This window comes from Manis pentadactyla, chromosome 5 (assembly GCF_030020395.1).
Source record: "Manis pentadactyla isolate mManPen7 chromosome 5, mManPen7.hap1, whole genome shotgun sequence".
NCBI classification, from domain to species: domain Eukaryota; kingdom Metazoa; phylum Chordata; class Mammalia; order Pholidota; family Manidae; genus Manis; species Manis pentadactyla.
In genome coordinates, this window is record NC_080023.1 from 169107138 (window position 1) to 169127654 (window position 20517).

At 43.3% G+C, this 20517-nt stretch overlaps 1 protein-coding gene across 5 annotated transcripts in view; it reads right to left on the reverse strand.

Annotated features, from left to right (window-relative positions):
* ATP9A (ATPase phospholipid transporting 9A (putative)) overlaps nucleotides 1-20517 on the reverse strand; it is a 121999-nt gene that overhangs the window by 31586 nt on the left and 69896 nt on the right. The gene's annotated exons all lie outside the window — the stretch shown is intronic.

Below are 20517 nucleotides of genomic sequence, written 5' to 3' on the forward strand. Positions count from 1 at the left end.
AGCCAAACAAATGCTGAGAGGGGAGCCCGGCACTGGGGTGGCAGGTCACCTCCCAGCTCCCCTTTAAGCCTCACAAATACTCAACCAGGTAGGGATCTACAGTGGTGCTCAACCAGGCAACTCTGCCCCGCAAGGCGCATGCGGCAATGTCTGGGGACACGCCTTGGCCCGGAGAAGGGGGCGTGTGCTCCTTGCATCTGGGTGGAGCCCAGGGACGTAGCTGAACGTCCTGTAATACGGCACCCACAAAGACGTTATCCCACCCCACACGGCAGTACTGCCCAGGAGAAACCGAGGCCAGAGAAGCTACCCGAGGTGATGCCGCTGGGGAGGGGCAGGTCACACCAGGCAGGAGCCTGGATCCGCCTGGCACATGGTCCTGCCTGGCCCCACTCTGCCCGCGTGGAAGCAAGATTTGGGCTGCCAGCTGGAACCTTCTCACCGCCCCCATGAGGCGTCCCTCACCTCAGGTCAAAGGCACAGCTCGTACGTTCCAGGACAGGGGCCAGACAAGCCCGCAAGAGAGTGAGGAGGGCTGAGCGGGACTGCGGCGGGGGGCCCGCGCCCACCCCACAGGGACCACGCACGCCTCGCTGACAGAGGACGCGGACCTCAGGGAACTAGGCCTGCTGGCTGAGCTTGTAGTTTCTCGGGACAACCCAGAAATCTGGATCTCTCTCTGAGATCTCCTAACTTTAAATGTAAGCAATGAATCCACATGTTTTAAAAGCCCATGAAGAAAATAAAACATGTCTGCAGATGAATTTGGCCAGGGCTCTTCAGGAAAAGATGGCAATAGGAATGGAAAAGGAAAGCACAGAGGGAAGAGAGAGCGCAGCGGGGAGGGGTCGGAGGTCACCGCGTCCCCACCCTCACCCGCCATTCCCGCACTGCCACAGGGAGGAGGTACAAGGAAGGATGAAGGGCCTGCGGACCACACGGGCTGAACTGCTCAGCGGGCAGGATAGCCCACTGAGGTGGAAATTAGCAGCTCTACCTGTGGCATGAAGAAACTGGGACCCCAAGAGGCAAGCAAGGTGAGTTGCTCTCGACTGGCAGCTATGAGGGCCCGAGATGGCTCTGGTCCCAGGTCCGGCGGGAGGACCCAGAGGCCCAGGGGCCAGTGCCGAACAAAGCCACCCGCATGCCCATTCTCAGACACAGGGGACCTACCCTGGGGTGAATGCCCATCAGTGCATCCTCAGTGGGTGCCCGACCGTGTTAGGCACCCCTAACACACTGTCACCATTGGGAAGTTGATGGGAGGAACAGGATGTGGAACAATGGCCCCCAGAGATGCCCGCACCCTAATGCCCAGAACCAGTGAATACATTACATGCAAAATGGGCTTTGCAGTTGGGATTAAAATTAAGGACCTGCAATGGGGAGACTGTGCTGGCTTATCCAGGAGGACCCAATGCAATCCCATGAGTCCTCAGAAGGCAGAACTTGCCTGGCTGGGCCAGAGGGAACTCTGAGGACAGAAAGAGGGTCAGAGGGATGAGACACGTTGGCTCTCAAGATGCAGGGAGGGACCAAGGTGTGTGGGCAGCCTGCAGGGGCTGGAGAATGCAAGGGAACGGATTCGCCACCGGGGCCTCTGGGAGTAAGGCGGCCCTGCCAGCACCCTGAGACCCTGACACCTACAGAATGGTAATGAATTTGTGTTGTTTTAAAACACCAGATTTTCAGCAATTTGCAACAGCGGCAGTAGGAAATGAACTGGAGGCTTCCCATTTTAATGCCAAACGATGCCATTTTAGTCCCACCCAAGTCCAAGAGCATGGGTGTCTAAAAAATAAAAAAAGAGAAGGAACACCCTCCCCCTTTCTTCTTATAAAACTTAATCTTTATGGAAAGAAATGGAAGTGGGTTTCAGGAGAGTGTTGACCTGGCAGTGAGGGGAGAGAGAAGGGGGTGTATACAGGAGGCGTCTATCTGCAGTGTTCCCCTTTAAGCCTGGTACTAGGTATGCAGGTGTTCATGGCACTACTCTATGTAACTGTCCAGAGGTCTGACCTATTTCATAATGCTTACTCTGTCATCGGCAGGGTGGATGGCACAGAGCGTCACTTTCTCAGGGACTCCCGCAGCGATGCACCTCCACGCTGCTATTTTATCAGGGTCCTGCTGGGTTCCATCCTCCTTCCAAGGGACTCTGAAAGCTATGAGGACGCCTGCAGCTTGCTGCTCCACCGTTCTCTGTTTCTGGGACTGCTAGGGTCACCTCCACTGACCTGCTAGTCCCTGAAGGGGTGGGGGTCAAGCTGGAGCTCCGAGCCGGGGTTCCAGCCCAGCTCAGCCACCCACCCCCGCTCCATCCCTACGCCTCTGCAAAACGGGGGGCTTGAAATAGATTATTTCTCATTTCTGTGCCAGCTCTAAACATTCTGTCTCCATCCTTAGCCATGTTCAGACGCCCGATTAGGTTTCCACTGAGGATTATTAACTGAATTCACATTAGCAAGAAGCTAGTCCTCAGGAACGCGAAACTCTATCCTGTTTTAATTAAACTCTATCCTGTCATAACAAGCCAACCAGGGTTAACATGAACTAGCTTTCAAATCTGACCGGCACAAGAGGCTGTCACACTGACCCCCACTCCAAAGAAATGGCTAATCAGGTAATGATTTTTTTCTTTTTTGCTATCTGCCTACGTAAGTCTTTGAAAACCCATTCATGTATTTGTTTAATTCAATGATTCTGATGTTCAATATGGCCTGCTAACAATTTTCTTTTGAAGTTCAAAATTCACAAATCAGTGAAGATCTATAGACACAAAATAATCCCATCTGTATATAAAATGTTTACAGGGTGACACACATGAAGAAAAATCCTTCTAGCTTTTACTCTGATCATTCTGCCCTACTGAAATATTTTAGCATGTACATGAATTTCTTTTACCTATAAATTTTAATTAAGTAAATAAATATCCCAGCACAATACCAGATACCTAGGTATACATGAGCCCAAAAGGTGTGACTTAATTTCCATCCTCCTTTGCATGCCAACTTAGCAACAAAATTTTTTTTTTAATTCTTCTTTGGATGCTTTCAAACATGATTGTTATTGAAAGGATTTTTTTTCATTCTTGTTTTTAGGCAGCTGTTTCTTTACCCCTTAAAAACCTACTTAATTGTTCTGAAAAAATGTGAAATGTCTGTGATATTTGGCTTCAAGGAGACACACACTAATTCCCCCAAAGCCTGCTCTTAACTTCAATCGAGAGAGAATCTGGACTCCAGAACCATAAGTGGCTGTCAGGGCTATGGAGGCGGTTCTGGCCTCGGCCGGCCCAGCCCTCCAGGCCCCCCCATGCCACAGACCCCACAGCCCTGGGCTGGAGGGAAAGCGGATCTGTAAATCTGGAATGATAAGCCGCGACAAATGCTCCTGATGAAGGATGCATCGCAACTGTGGGCCACACCTTCCCATTGCTTGCTTCTGCAGCGAACAGCAAGCCTCTCGCCGGAGTCAAGGAGCCCACCTCAGGATGCTTGTGGCCCACCACCCTGGGTCCAACGTTTCTAATCAAAACCTCATTGACCTCCTTAGGGGCTGATTCTCACAGGATATGAGCCCTGTGGGGGGCTTGCATTCGCACCTTCCACTCTCCTACTCAACTTTAACATAAACCGGCTTTTAATTTAAAGCTAACTTTCTAACCGAACACATAAAATCCCTGTGGGCCACGGATAAGAGACGGGTTCAGAATCGGGGTGCTCACTGACTTCTCAACTGCAGGAGAGACAAGTATTTCCGGGGAAAGGAGAGGCCACTCCATCCCTTTCCAAATCAAGATGACGTAAAGTTAAGTCTGCTTCTTATCCTGGCAGGTCTGAGCTTTAGTTCGAAAGAACCATTCCGTGTCCCCAGCTCCTAAAGGATTTCAGGGTTTTGAGTCTCACTGTCCTTAACGGCAGTAACTGGGGGCCCAGGGGCTCAAAGGTCAGAATATTCAGAGGTCAGAGCAACACCAAAAAAGAAACCCATTAAGGTGAATGAATGAACAAATAAATTAGATGCAAATTTGATCAAGTGCTGGAAACCAAGAAGGGGGAGGGGTGAGAGGAACCGGGTTCTGAGTGGGCTGTGTGTTCTCGTTTGGGTCAAGAAATCAGAAGGACAGAGCCGGCTACTTTCCCTCCCTAACATGCCCATCTGAAGAATTCATGCCCGAACTATCCATGAAAGGACTTATTCATCACTTGTGGATCAGCAATAAACCACCTGTGACAAGTTTTAATAATTTTCTCTTTGTACCTGGGAATGTGTGCTTGGGAAATACGCCAGGTCAGGCTGGAGAGCCTTGAATTCTTGTCAGAAGCAGGATACATACTAATCATAAGAGCATGCATGAATCTGATATCTGATTAAAGGGGTTCTTTGGTGGATTCAATAAGATAAACATCTAGGCTCACAAAGACTAGCCAGTCTGCCCTAATCCAGCCTTCCAAGATTATAAACCTGTCCACAGACCTGAGCTGTTCTTTACTTAAGAAATAGATTCCGGGAGAGGGGCGGAAGATGGCGGCGTGAGTAGAGCAGCGGAAATCTCCTCCCAAAACAACATATATCTATGAAAATATAACAAAGACAACCCTTCCTAGAATAAAGACCAGAGGACACAGGACAATATCCAGACCACATCCACACCTGAGAGAACCCAGCGCCTCGCGAAGGGGGTAAGATACAAGCCCCGGCCCCGCGGGCCCGAGCGCCCCTCCCCCCAGCTCCCGGCGGGAGAAGAGCAGGCAGAGCGGGAGGGAGACGGAGCCCAGGGCTGCCGAACACCCAGCCCCAGCCATCCGGGCCAGAGTGCAGGGCCCTCGATACTGGGAAAACAGGGCAGCAAGAACAGTGAGCGGGCACTGGAGGCTGGGCGACAGAGGACATAAGAAAAGCGCACGACCATTTTTTTTTTTTTTTGCTTTTTTGCTGCTTTGTTTTGGCGAGCGCTTTTTGGAAGTCTTAAAGGGACAGGGACCCCAATACTAGGGAAACAGGGCAGAAAGACCGGTGAGCAGAGGCCTGAGGCTGGCACTGGAGAATAAAGAAAAACGAACGACCACCTTTTTTTTTTAATTAAAAAAATTTTTTTTTTTCTTTTTCTTGTTTTTTTTGTGGTCGTTGCTTTGTTTTGGCGGGTGCTTTTTGGAAGTCTTAAAGGGGCAGGGCGGGTCACTTAATACAGAGGTAGGGAATCCGGGATCTCTGGGCACCCTAACCCCTGGGCTGCAGGGAGCAGGGAGGCCCCTTACGGAGATAAATAGCCTCCCAGCAGCTCCTGCTCCAACGCGACTCCACCATTTTGGAGTAGCTGCCCGAGCCAGGCCACGCCCACAGCAACAGCGGAGATTAACTCCATAGCAGCCGGGCAGGAAGCAGAAACCCTGTCTGCGCGCAGCTGCGCAGCACAAGCCACTAGAGGCCGCTGTTCTCCCAGGAGAGGAGGGCCACAAACCAACAAGAAAGGAAGTCCTTCCAGCCGTCACTCGTCCCAGTTCTGCAGACTATTCCTATCACCATGAAAAGGCAAAGCTACAGGCAGACAAAGATTACAGAGACAACACCAGAGAAGGAGACAGACCTAACCAGTCTTCCTGACAAAGAATTCAAAATAAGAATCATAAACATGCTGACAGAGATGCAGAGAAATACGCAAGAAAAATGGGATGAAGTCCGGAAAGAGATCACAGATGCCAGAAAGGAGATCGCAGAAATGAAACAAACTCTGGAAGGGTTTATAAGCAGAATGGATAGAATGCAAGAGGCCATTGATGGAATTGAAATCAGAGAACAGGAACGCATAGAAGCTGACATAGAGAGAGACAAAAGGATCTCCAGGAATGAAACAATATTAAGAGAACTGTGTGACCAATCTAAAAGGAACAATATCCGTATTATAGGGGTCCCAGAAGAAGAAGAGAGAGGAAAAGAGATGGAAAGTATCTTAGAAGAAATAATTGCTGAAAACTTCCCCACACTGGGGGAGGAAGTAATCAAACAGACCACAGAAATACACAGAACCCCCAACAGAAAGGATCCAAGAAGGGCAACACCAAGACACATAATAATTAAAATGGCAAAGATCAAGGACAAGGAAAGAGTGTTAAAGGCAGCTAGAGAGAAAAAGGTCACCTATAAAGGGAAACCCATCAGGCTAACGTCAGATTTCTCAACAGAAACCCTACAGGCCAGAAGAGAATGGCATGATATATTTAATACAATGAAACAGAAGGGCCTTGAACCAAGGATACTGTATCCAGCACGACTATCATTCAAATATGACGGTGGGATTAAACAATTCCCAGACAAACAAAAGCTGAGGGAATTTGCTTTCCACAAACCACCTCTACAGAACATCTTACAGGGACTGCTCTAGATGGGAGCACTCCTAGAAGGAGCACAGCACAAAACACCCAACATATGAAGAATCGAGGAGGAGGAACAAGAAGGGAGAGAAGAAAAGAATCTCCAGACAGTGTATATAACAGCTCAATAAGCGAGCTAAGTTAGGCAGTAAGATACTAAAGAGGCTAACCTTGAACCTTTGGTAACCACGAATTTAAAGCCTGCAATGGCAATAAGTACATATCTTTCAATAGTCACCCTAAATGTTAATGGATTGAATGCACCAATCAAAAGACACAGAGTAACAGAATGGATAAAAAAGCAAGACCCATCTATATGCTGCTTACAAGAAACTCACCTCAAACCCAAAGACATGTACAGACTAAAAGTCAAGGGATGGAAAAACATATTTCAAGCAAACAACAGTGAGAAGAAAGCAGGGGTTGCAGTACTAATATCAGACAAAATAGACTTCAAAACAAAGAAAGTAACAAGAGATAAAGAAGGACACTACATAATGATAAAGGGCTCAGTCAAACAAGAGGATATAACCATTCTAAATATATATGCACCCAACACAGGAGCACCAGCATATGTGAAACAAATACTAACAGAACTAAAGGGGGATATAGACTGCAATGCATTCATTCTAGGAGACTTCAACACACCACTCACCCCAAAGGATAGATCCACTGGGCAGAAAATAAGTAAGGACACGGAAGCACTGAACAACACAGTAGAGCAGATGGACCTAATAGACATCTATAGAACTCTACATCCAAAAGCAGCGGGATATACATTCTTCTCAAGTGCACATGGAACATTCTCCAGAATAGACCACATACTAGGCCACAAAAAGAGCCTCAGAAAATTCCAAAAGATTGAAATCCTACCAACCAACTTTTCAGACCACAAAGGCATAAAACTAGAAATAAACTGTACAAAGAAAGCAAAGAGGCTCACAAACACATGGAGGCTTAACAACACGCTCCTAAATAATCAATGGATCAATGACCAAATCAAAATGGAGATCCAGCAATATATGGAAACAAATGACAACAACAACACTAAGCCCCAGCTTCTGTGGGACACAGCAAAAGCAGTCTTAAGAGGAAAGTATATAGCAATCCAAGCATATTTAAAAAAGGAAGAGCAATCCCAAATGAATGGTCTAATGTCACAATTATCAAAATTGGAAAAAGAAGAACAGATGAGGCCTAAGGTCAGCAGAAGGAGGGACATAATAAAGATCAGAGAAGAAATAAATAAAATTGAGAAGAATAAAACAATAGCAAAAATCAATGAAACCAAGAGCTGGTTCTTCGAGAAAATAAACAAAATAGATAAGCCTCTAGCCAGACTTATTAAGAAGAAAAGAGAGTCAACACAAATCAACAGTATCAGAAACGAGAAAGGAAAAATCACGACGGACCCCACGGAAATGCAAAGAATTATTGGAGAATACTATGAAAACCTATATGCTAACAAGCTGGGAAACCTAGGAGAAATGGACAACTTCCTAGAAAAATATAACCTTCCAAGATTGACCCAGGAAGAAACAGAAAATCTAAACAGACCAATTACCAGCAACGAAATTGAAGAGGTAATCAAAAAACTACCAAAGAACAAAACCCCCGGGCCAGATGGATTTACCTCGGAATTTTATCAGACATACAGGGAAGACATAATACCCATTCTCTTTAAAGTTTTCCAAAAAATAGAGGAGGAGGGGATACTCCCAAACTCATTCTATGAAGCTAACATCACCCTAATACCAAAACCAGGCAAAGACCCCACCAAAAAAGAAAACTACAGACCAATATCCCTGATGAACGTAGATGCAAAAATACTCAACAAAATATTAGCAAACCGAATTCAAAAATACATCAAAAGGATCATACACCATGACCAAGTGGGATTCATTCCAGGGATGCAAGGATGGTACAACATTCGAAAGTCCATCAACATCATCCACCACATCAACAAAAAGAAAGACAAAAACCACATGATCATCTCCATAGATGCTGAAAAAGCATTTGACAAAGTTCAACATCCATTCATGTTAAAAACTCTCAGCAAAATGGGAATAGAGGGCAAGTACCTCAACATAATAAAGGCCATCTATGATAAACCCACAGCCAACATTATATTGAACAGCGAGAAGCTGAAAGCATTTCCTCTGAGATCGGGAACTAGACAGGGATGCCCACTCTCTCCACTGTTATTTAACATAGTACTGGAGGTCCTAGCCACGGCAATCAGACAAAATAAAGAAATACAAGGAATCCAGATTGGTAAAGAAGAAGTTAAACTGTCACTATTTGCAGATGACATGATACTGTACATAAAAAACCCTAAAGACTCCACCCCAAAACTACTAGAACTGATATCGGAATACAGCAAAGTTGCAGGATACAAAATCAACACACAGAAATCTGTGGCTTTCCTATATACTAACAATGAACCAACAGAAAGAGAAATCAGGAAAACAACTCCATTCACAATTGCATCAAAAAAAATAAAATACCTAGGAATAAACCTAACCAAAGAAGTGAAAGACTTATAAACTGAAAACTACAAGTCACTCTTAAGAGAAATTAAAGGGGACACTAACAGATGGAAACTCATCCCATGCTCGTGGCTAGGAAGAATTAATATCGTCAAAATGGCCATCCTGCCCAAAGCAATATACAGATTTGATGCAATCCCTATGAAACTACCAGCAACATTCTTCAATGAACTGGAACAAATAATTCAAAAATTCATATGGAAACACCAAAGACCCCGAATAGCCAAAGCAATCCTGAGAAAGAAGAATAAAGTAGGGGGGATCTCACTCCCCAACTTCAAGCTCTACTATAAAGCCATAGTAATCAAGACAATTTGGTACTGGCACAAGAGCAGAGCCACAGACCAATGGAACAGACTAGAGAATCCAGACATTAACCCAGACATATATGGTCAATTAATATTTGATAAAGGAGCCATGGACATACAATGGCCAAATGACAGTCTCTTCAACAGGTGGTGCTGGCAAAACTGGACAGCTACATGTAGGAGAATGAAACTGGACCATTGTCTAACCCCATATACAAAAGTAAACTCAAAATGGATCAAAGACTTGAATGTAAGTCATGAAACCATTAAACTCTTGGAAGAAAACATAGGCAAAAACCTCTTAGACATAAACATGAGTGACCTCTTCTTGAACATATCTCCCCGGGCAAGGAAAACAACAGCAAAAATCAGTAAGTGGGACTATATTAAGCTGAAAAGCTTCTGTACAGCAAAAGACACCATCAATAGAACAAGAAGGATCCCTACAGTATGGGAGAATATATTTGAAAATGACACATCCGATAAAGGCTTGACGTCCAGAATATATAAGGAGCTCTCACGCCTCAACAAACAAAAAACAAATAACCCAATTAAAAAATGGGCAGAGGAACTGAAGAGACAGTTCTCCAAAAAAGAAATACAGATGGCCAACAGACACATGAAAAGATGCTCCACATCGCTAATTATCAGAGAAATGCAAATTAAAACTACAATGAGGTATCACCTCACACCAGTAAGGATGGCTGCCATCCAAAAGACAAACAACAACAAATGTTGGCGAGGCTGTGGAGAAAGGGGAACCCTCCTACACTGCTGGTGGGAATGTAAGTTAGTTCAACCATTGTGGAAAGCAGTATGGAGGTACATCAAAATGCTCAAAACAGACTTACCATTTGACCCAGGAATTCCACTCCTAGGAATCTACCCTAAGAACGCAGCAATCAAGTTTGAGAAAGACAGATGCACCCCTATGTTTATTGCAGCACTATTTACAATAGCCAAGAATTGGAAGCAACCTAAATGTCCATCAATAGATGAATGGATAAAGAAGATGTGGTACATATACACAATGGAATACTACTCAGCCATAAGAAAAGGGGAAATCCAATCATTTGCAGCAACATGGATGGAGCTGGAGGGTATTATGCTCAGTGAAACAAGCCAAGCGGAGAAAGAGAAATACCAAATGATTTCACTTATCTGTGGAATATAAGAACAAAGGAAAAACTGAAGGAACAAAACAGCACCAGAATCACAGAACTCAAGAATGGACTAACAGGTACCAAAGGGAAAGGGACTGGGGAGGATGGGTGGGTAGGGAGGGATAAGGGGGGGAGAAGTAGGGGGGTATTAAGATTAACATGCATGGGGGGGGTAGGAGAAAAGGGAGGGCTGTACAACACAGAGAAGGCAAGTAGTGATTCTACAACATTTTGCTATGCTGATGGACAGTGACTGTAAAGGGGTTTATAGGGGAGACTTGGTATAGGGGAGAGCCTAGTAAGCATAATATTCGTCATGTAAGTGTAGATTAGTGATAGCAAAAAAAAAAAAAAAAAAGGGCAGTTCCTGTGTGGTAACCTCCAACGAGTTCTACACAAGGGTATAAAGGGCATATAAAAGTGTAGGCAAAGGGTCTGTTTGTGTTTATACAGAGGATCAAAGCCTAATTGGGCTACCCCGAAAATGAACTAAGATACGATATGAAAAAGAACTTCCAACATCTGCACTCTCTGGAAGACTCATGGCAGAAGATGATCATCAAAAAACCCCAACAAAGATCCACGCACTGCTACAGCTGTAGATGCACTCATCCCACCAGTTCCTGGACTTGCCATGGGAATGAGGAAGGAGATATCTAAGCTGGCCTGTGCATACAGTAAAACAACAAAATTGGACTGGATCTATACTGTTGGAACTCAACCAAGAATTTGGTGAAGTGCAAATTGTAGCGCTCCAAAGTCTTACAACTACAAACTATTTACTGTTAAAAGAACATATGGCATGTGAACAGTCCCCAGGAATGGGTTGTTTTAATTTGTCTGATTTCTCTCAGACTGTTCAAGTTCAGTTGGACAATATCCACCACATCATAGATAAGTTTTCACAAATGCCTAAGGTGCCTAACTGGTTTTCTTGGTTTCACTGCAGATGGCTGGTAATTACAGATATGCTTTGGTTATGTAACTATACTCCTATTATGTTAATGTGTGTGTGCAATTTAAGTAGTAGCTTAAAACCTATACATGCTGAAGTTACTCTACAAGAAGATATGTCAAAGAAATAATCAATCTTCCCATGTTTTCTTCCGCCTGCTACTTCTATAGCTTTTCTTCTTCCTTCCTAATTACAACCCTTAAATAGAATTCGTGCCTCATATCAAATTTACCGAGTATCATAATTCTTCCAAGTGGTAAAGATACCTCAAGACAAATGCTGGGCATAGAAGCCACAGGGCATAAATATGCAAAGAAGTAAAAAGCTAACTTTTTCAAACAATAAGGCTTCTCTCTCACTTACCAACTTCACATTTCCCTGTATGGCCCCGGAAGATGACTGGTTAGCCAGAGACGGGTAAGATTCCTCAAGGGAGGAACAACCTAAGACAGGCACAGTCGCAGGGGGGCCATCAGGTGAGAAATTGGGGATCAACAGAGGTGAGGCTTAGAACCTCACCCCCCCTGTTCTGAGAGAAATCTTCTGCATACGTGGATGTTTTATTGCCCTGGTCTAGCTTGGATTAACACATAGTCTACAGGCACACACCTGATCATCTACATTTGCTCTCTTACAACACTAAACTATGTTTTCTACCTTTATCTTGTATCTACCTACCACTTCAGCATTTTATTAAAAATAATAATAATAAAGAGAGAAATGTGGTATCCACATATAAATCAAGTATAAAAACCAAATGAATATTCATATTTGAACTGACTGTTTAGAGTTCATAATGCATGAGCAAAACCGAAAGTTTCTGTGATGACTGCCCTTGTACTGCTCACTATGTAACTTATTCATTATGTAAGAATTTGTTCTACATGTAAAAACTTGTTTGTTATGCCTCAGAAGATTGGAGACTGACAAAAATTAGGCTTGGGGTGGAATAATGATTGTGCATTGAGCATTGACTCCCCTATACAGAATTTTATTGTCGTTAACAACCATTTGATCAATAAATATGAGAGATGCCCTCACAAAAAAAAAAAAAAAAAGGACAGACTTCCAATGGTAAAATAAATTAGTAACCGGGATGTAATGTATAGCATAAGGAATATAGTCAAGATATTGTAACAGCCTGGTAGGGTGATAGCTGGAACCTAGAATTATATATATAAATGTTCTATCACTGTGTTGTACACTTGAAACTCATGTAATGTAATACTGTGTGTCAACTACCCTTCAATAAAAAATAATTATTAAAAAAAAAAAAAAAAAAAGAAATAGATTCCACAATGCACGACGGGGCAGTTACAGGTAGCAGACCGAAGGGCAGGCCACACAGAGGCCAGGAGTAAACTGAGGCAGCAGCCACCCAACTCGGCTAACCACTGCCAGGCAGAAATTGGGGCCCCACTCCAAAGCCCATCTTTCTCAGGAGAAGCTGATTTTCCTATAACGTTAAGCGATCTTTAGATATTGTGGGGGAATTTTTTTCCTTGTAATATACACAGCATGGAGCAGACAGAACATGGCCTGCTCTGCTTAAAACAAAAAAAGAACCAGTGGAGGAGATGGTGGGATAGCAGGCCACGCCCTAATCCAAATTTCCCTGATCCTGTACTTGAAATGCAGCTTCCTGTCATTTAACTGATTAAAAATCACAATCTGAGAAGGAAGAATGACATCTTCTCCACAAAAACTTAGCCACTTAGAAATGACTATTCACTTAAACCTATTCTGGGCCAACACTAGTAGTATTAGATGGGACAGAACTTTTCCATCGAGGGCCCACAGACGAGCTAATACCAAGGATGGTTCATTTAACAGTTTTCTGTAGTGTCCCTAAAACACCCCAGTCCTGCCTTAGGGAGAACAGCCTCACACCCCTCTGCTGAGCACCCAAAACCCTATTCCAAGATTCTACCCCCGTGGTTAATAAATAACATTGATGGAGGATTTTTTTTTCCTTAAGTTCCTGACCTCTGTTCTCTGACCTTCACCCTAGGGTCCAAGGGCAGGGGAACAGGATGGTAAAACCCCACCAACCTCTTAAATCTTTCTGACTCAACACCCTGCGCTCATTTGTGCACACGCCTGACTGCTGTCATTGTCCCAGGGTCTGGAGCCACAGCTCGGTATGAGGAGGCATTTAGGGAACCACACACGTGAGATATGAATGCGGTCGTGGAAGAAACCGCCTCATGGCTGCAGATGGACTGTGGGAATGCAGGCCCACCTCACAGCCACGTGCCCACTTTCCTGGGCGTTTTTATCCTCACTTGATGCAACTGGGTTAAGGTGCATGAGACAACTGGGACCTCTTACATACATGACCAGAGATGTGTGCAGAGATTCAGTGTATCAGGCTAACTACCATGACATTATTTATGACAGCCGAAAGTGGGAGACCACCTGAAAGTTATCTTGGGAGACAGACTCTAAATATATATATTGCAGCCACTAAAGATTTTATTTGTGGATGACTACTGGAAAGGGACCATACAAAATCTTACTAAGTGAACAAATTAAGATGGAACATGGAATGACACTAAACATTTAAATTATATGTATAGAAGAAAGACTGGAAGGAGAAGTATCCAGATATCTTTAGGGGTTTTCTTTGGTCTAGTTTTTTACTTTTGCTATAATAAACATCTTACCCTTATAAATGAGGGGAGAAAACTAAAAATAAAGTCTGCTTCTAGATTAGCTGTGTCCTCACTGGGCCCTGCCTATATTACTCTTGCACCGGGACATCCCAAATAGATGTGGAATGTTCTCCATCTACAGACCCTGCTCAGGAGGAGAGACCTACACAGCTCTCTGCCCATCTTTCATGGCTCTTTGCAAGGGGCTGTTTCAAGGTTACTGTGGTCGAAAGGAGAAATCAGCCCCTTTTTGGTTTTCCTTTCTAAGGGCAGGATCTTGGAGAGATGGATGGTGGAGGGTAGACACCCAGAATGTTTATTATTACCAGTGTTGAAAGTTTCCTGAGATGGAGAAAGGAAGAAAGGGACCAAAATAAATGTTCCACTGAGCTTGGGAGACATACAGACTCTGAAAGCTAGCTCAGAACAGACGACAGAGAAGGAAAGAGCACCTGGGCACTCAGGAACCTCACTCCGTGTTAGCCCTGAGTGCCCCCAACTCAGGTGCTTAGCTCTGCAGCACTTTGTAAATTTGCAAAGCATTTCAAGCCACCATCCCATGGATAGAGAGCAGTGCTACATGATTACAAGGTCAGCCCTCAGAGCGGGCTGTCTAGTTTTAATCTTGCCAGCCATGTGATCCTTTAGGAACATTCCTTAGCCAAAGTACACCTCATCCACAAAATGGGCACAGTTGTCATAACTCTGAGTCATAAGGGATGCCCATAGCAAGTGCCTGGCACAGAGCAGAGTTCAGCAGGTGTCATCTTAATGATGACAGTACCACTGTTATCCTCCCTGCTTCTCTATGTTCACTAAGGGCCTGTGGGGTTGGTGGTACCAGCTCCCTTTGCCTTTGAAGAGGTGAGTTCACTGATAATTTGCCTAAAATCACAGAACTACTCAAGTCAGAACTTAGAGGTTATATGTAGCAGCAACTGCTCTGGGGGACTGAGGAGTAGTGTGATGCCCTCATCTCTCACGCAAGTCAGCAGAAAGGGGGATCTTGGAATGCAGACTTCCATTTACACCATCAAGAGACACAGAAACCTAGAGCAACCCCAATGTTTAATAAAACCCAGCCTTCTGCTGCTGTCACAACTCAGGGATGTTCCAAGCACCGACATGTGCTTCAACAAAAAGTTACTAAAAGTAAGGTACTAAACTGTATCTGTAATTTACAATTGTCCTCTATATTTTTTAAGTATGTTAATAATTAAGGGGTGAGGAAAATCCTGATATATGCAAAGATACTCGGATATTGGTAACAGTGGGTGGCTTGGGGAGAAGAGGCTCTGTATAAAGTGCAGGAATGGAGGTCTTAGGGTGCGAGGAAGACATGCTTCCCATCTGTGCTGTAAGCACGGGGTAGTCACATAGAATATCCTATATATTACCTAGGACTTTAAATTAATTGTTATGAAATTATTGAGCTAGTCAAGGTAATAGCCAATACATCTAGAAACTTTCAATCATACATATGCACCCACACCACACGTGTCCAACACATATATACACACTCACATGACACACACATATGCACATACATGTCCCCACACATGCACACAAATGTGCAACACACATATGCAGGTTTGTGGACATATAAATCCTACTCAGCTAACCACTGCCAGGCAGAAATTGGGCCCCCACATTCCAAAGCCCATCTTTCTCAGAAGCTTATTTTCCTATCCAACACACATATACACACTCACACAACACACATCATATGCACATACATGTCCCCACACATGCACACAAATGTGCAACACGTTAAGTGATCTTTAGATATTGTGGGGGAATTTTTCCTTGTAACATACACGGCATGGAGCAGACAGAACATGGCCTACTCTGCTTAAAACAAAAAAAGAACCAGTGGAGGAGATGGTGGGATAACAGGCCACGCCCTAATCCAAATTTCCCTGATCCTGTACTTGAAATGCAGCTTCCTGTCATTTAACTGATAAAAAAATCACTATCTGGGAAGGAAGAATGACATCTTCTCCACAAAAATTTAGCCACTTAGGAATGACTATTCACTTAAACCTATTCTGGGCCAACACTAATATTAAAATTTGATCAAAATGTGATCAAATTTGCAGGAATATGAAAACCGTAAGACTTCCTAAAGGATGTTACGTTCACTTCACCTCCCTTCCTTCCTTCCCATACTACAGAAACATGCCATTATCTTTGTATAAACTTGGGGAAGATCTCTGCCAGAATACAAACAGTAATCACTAGATGGTGAGAATTACAGGTTATGTTTATCAACTGCTTTTTGAATCTACCATTTCTACTTTTTCTGTATTGAGGACATTAGTACTTGTGATTATAAAAGCTTAAAAACATTTAATATGAACATCCACAGAAGAGACAAATAAATGAGTCACACCTTGATTCCATTTGCTCGTAGAAGAACACTCTCCTTGACCGCTCACTCCAAGAAACAGAGACATTAAAAAGTACATCACCACCCCCACCCCCTCCCTCTCTCAGTGTATCGCCCCCACCACACTGCCAAATGTCTTGGAAATGATGGAATCCTGTCCAGGCTGAAACCTGCTTGCTGCAGCATCTTAGAAGCACCTCTTTCTGACCAGATTATAGCTGTTTCATTTCCCTGGGAGTTACTGTACGTTGGCAGGGAGGGCCCAGTGCCCCTCAGGCTGTAACTGATAGCTGAATAAATACACTTCAAGGCTTCCAAAGCAGAATGTGCACAGGAAACAAATTTAGGAAATCCTGTTTCAGTTACAGGAAACGAATCCTGCACCAACTGGTAGAAATTATTCCAGCAGCTCCAAAGTAAAACGAATACTGGTTTCTATGTGTATTCCATAGACTGACCTTGCCTAGACCAGCAACGCTTTATTGATACAGAATTTCAAAGGTAGGACTCTAGACCCAACCAAGCCTATGTGGGATTCCACAGGGATTTACAAACAGTGCGGCCTTCTGAAACACTCCGCTAGAAGCAGATTCAGCCTCCTGTCTGTGACGTGGTGTATGTATATAAACAGATTTGTATTTTGCAGCACACATCTTTTGAAATAAGTTTGGAAGGCTGGCTAGTAAAATCTTATCAGTGGTTACACCTTTGGTTGGCAGGATTATTGTTTACTTTCTTTTTTTCCTTTCTTATCTATGTTTTCACATATTCTACCATAAACATGAAATAACTTTACAATAAAGACCAATGGTACAGGAAAAAAAGTGTGAATCCAACTGCAGTTAATGGACAGGAGAAAGTACTAATCACTTTATACAAAAAGGAGCTGAGAAGCAGTACAAAGCATTCTATGGAAGACCTACCCCTATGGAAAAATCTCTGCCCAGCCCTAAAACAAATACATAAAAGTTCAGTAGGAACCGGGGATGTGGGACAGGCCTGAAGGGCCTCCTTATATGCATGTCAACTGCCAATTCGAGTATCAGATGCTCAGAGGCAGAACTGCTTATCAAATCACTAGCAACTGGAACTTGTTCAAATTCAAACTGCATCAAATACCCATAAGCTCCTGGTTCCCGGCCCACAACCACCAAGAATCTGACCCTTCCAAACATCTCCCATCTACCAGTCAGTGGCACTGTTGTCCCATTTCCAAATGGGGAAACAAGAGCAAACGGACGAACCCCGGTGGAGGGACACGGGCAAATCTGAAGGTTCCGGGTACTGCGGCTCAGGTCCGAGTGGACCAGCAGGGTCATCCGTAGCTGTCCTCTCCCTCTGCTCTCCTTCTGCACACAGTTCCCAGCTCAGAATCTGGCCAAGGGTTACAAAGTTTGTCCCCCTACAAAGCCTGATTCGAATGTCAGTGGTCCCTGGGGACCTGGGTTCATAGTTTGAGCTGTTCCGCCAACACCGAGCAGACCATTGCCCAAAATAAGGAGAAAAAAGCTACAGAACATAGAAAGCCACCTCCAGATGTCCTTTCAGTCCTGAACCCTGGAGGAGATTCTCAATGCGCCACCTCCTGACCACCGCTAACCACTGGCTCACCGATAGTGTCTTATTCCACACCTTTAAAACACTTCATGGGCCAGAGAAGTCCCCCTCCTTCTTCTTAAAATAAACAACAACAAAACATCATTGGGAGTCCTTATAATGTTGGTGAAAGGGTAAAATGGTTATAAATAACAAATAAATAAAATCTGGGTAACACTCCAGTAATTTACACCATGAGCCTTAAAAATCTTCACTAAATGTGACCCCCAGGATTTACCACCTGCCCACTAAGGGCCTTACAACCACCCTCTGTGGGTCCCCCGTCACGGATGCATGCGGGCACAGCGAGGGCAAGCAGCCCGCCCAGCTGTGGAGCTAAGATCGCCAAATTCATGTGCTCCACGGGTGCCGCTCCTGCCACCTCCCTGGGGGCACAGGGACATGGGCTGTTGTCCTGTGTAACACTGACTGACTCCATAGTGCCTAGTTCATCACAGGCACTCAAAGCCATCCGCTAAATTAATGAATCCAATCACACCATTTCTAGAAATATTAGGAGGTGTGTTGCAAATGTGTATATATATTGTTGCTAAAACTTAGAAATATCCTGAATTCCAGTAATCTGAGAACAGCTAAAGATGCCAAAGTACACACATATACAATAATTCTAAAAAACTTTGTTACTAATATTCAAAAAAACTGGGAAACAAGCATGATAAAATTGTAAGTGAAAAAGATAAAGAGATGAAAAATGGCATGTTAACCTTCCTGTTCTTTAGGAAAAATATATGAAAAGATTTCAGAAGATTATATATCAAAACGTCCTTAGAGGCTTCTGAAAAATGATTTAGTAAAATGATTGAGTTTGGGCTCTGAAAGCAAATTCTCTGGGTTAAAACCCCAAGCCTGTCACTCAGCAGGCTAGTGTCACAAGATTAATTAGCAAGGGGAAACGGCAACTTTACCCTGAAGAAACTGGGGAGATACCACCTTAACCACAGGATCAAAGGTTTCAAGGTGGGACACACCAGTATCATGTGTCTCCTGATGCCGGGCACCAAGCAGCACAGTACCCAAGATGCATAACCTAAGCGCATCACGAAAAAGTATTAGAAAGACCTAAACTGAAGGATGCTCTATAAAATAATTGGCCTGTGTTCTTCAGAGGTGTCAAGACCATGAAAATCAAGGAAAGCTGAGGAACTGTTCCAGAGAAAAAGAGATTTAAGAGGCATGACAACTGAATGCAATGCGTGTTCCTGGATTGGATCCTGATCTGGGGAAAAATTTTTTTCTTTGGGTTAAAAGTAAGTTAGTGGGACAATGATGATATTTGAGTAAGATCTGTAAGGTAGATAACAGTACTGTATCAATGTTGATTTCCTAATTCTGATAATATCCTTTTCTTTTTAGGAAAAAAGTAAAATATTAAACAGTAAAAGAAGATCATGTCTGCAGCTGACTCTTCAAAGGTAAAAGAGAGAAGGATTAAGCATCGGTGCAAAAAATGTTAATATTTGAGTGAAGTTTTGATAAGGGGAATTCCTTGTACTCATTTTACAACTTTTCCATAAATTTGAAATAATTTCAAAACAGAAAAAAAAAAAATCCAGGTGACTTTAGGCTAAATATTTAACCTCTCTGTTCTTGACTTTTCTGAAAACAGTAATAGTGTCTCTTAGTTGCTAGGAAGGTTAAATGAGATAACAGACAGAAAGCACTTCAAATGGGACCTGGTACACACCAATGCTCAGGGAAACTTAACTTTGATGAGTGAGACTACCACTTTCTCCTTTTTTTTTTTTGAGAGGGCATCTCTCATATTTATTGATCAAATAGTTGTGCCACTTTCTCTTTATAGTCCTCTGAAATTTCCTAATCCTCTTCACTGAAAAAAAAAGTGCTTTTATAATCAGAATGAAAGTTTTCTTTAACGAAAGAAGGAAGGGAGGGAGGGAGGTGGGGAGAGAAGCTGCAAGGAAAAAAGACCAAAACCTTCACAGATTGATGAAACCTAGATCTGTGTCTGAAATACACTCAGGTCAGGGACAAAGGATACCATACTACTTTCATGCTGGACGAGTTCTCTGCCTACACATTCACAGAGGGTGTTCCTATCACAGGACACCCTAAAAGGGTAAGCAATTAATGACTTGCTATAGAAAACATTAAAGACACAAGTGTGCTAGCAGGCCCTATGCTCTTGAACTTAGAATCATATGAATCCTTTTGATTTTAACAAGAGAATATGCTTAGATATAAATGGCAATATATTAGATATAAACAAAATGTGGCTTATTAGACTTCATCAAAATAACAACTATTGTGTTTTAAAGGACATCAAGAAAATAAAAAGATAGCCTTCATAATGGAAGGAAGTATTTGAAAATCGTAATCTGGTAGAGACTTTTAACTAGAATATGATATTCTAATATAATATATAAAGAACTCTTATAACTCAACAAAAAGGCACATAACATAAAAGTAGCAAAGGATATGAACAGACATTTCTCCAAAGAAGACACACAAATAGCCAACAAGGACATGGAAAGATGCTCAGCCTTATTA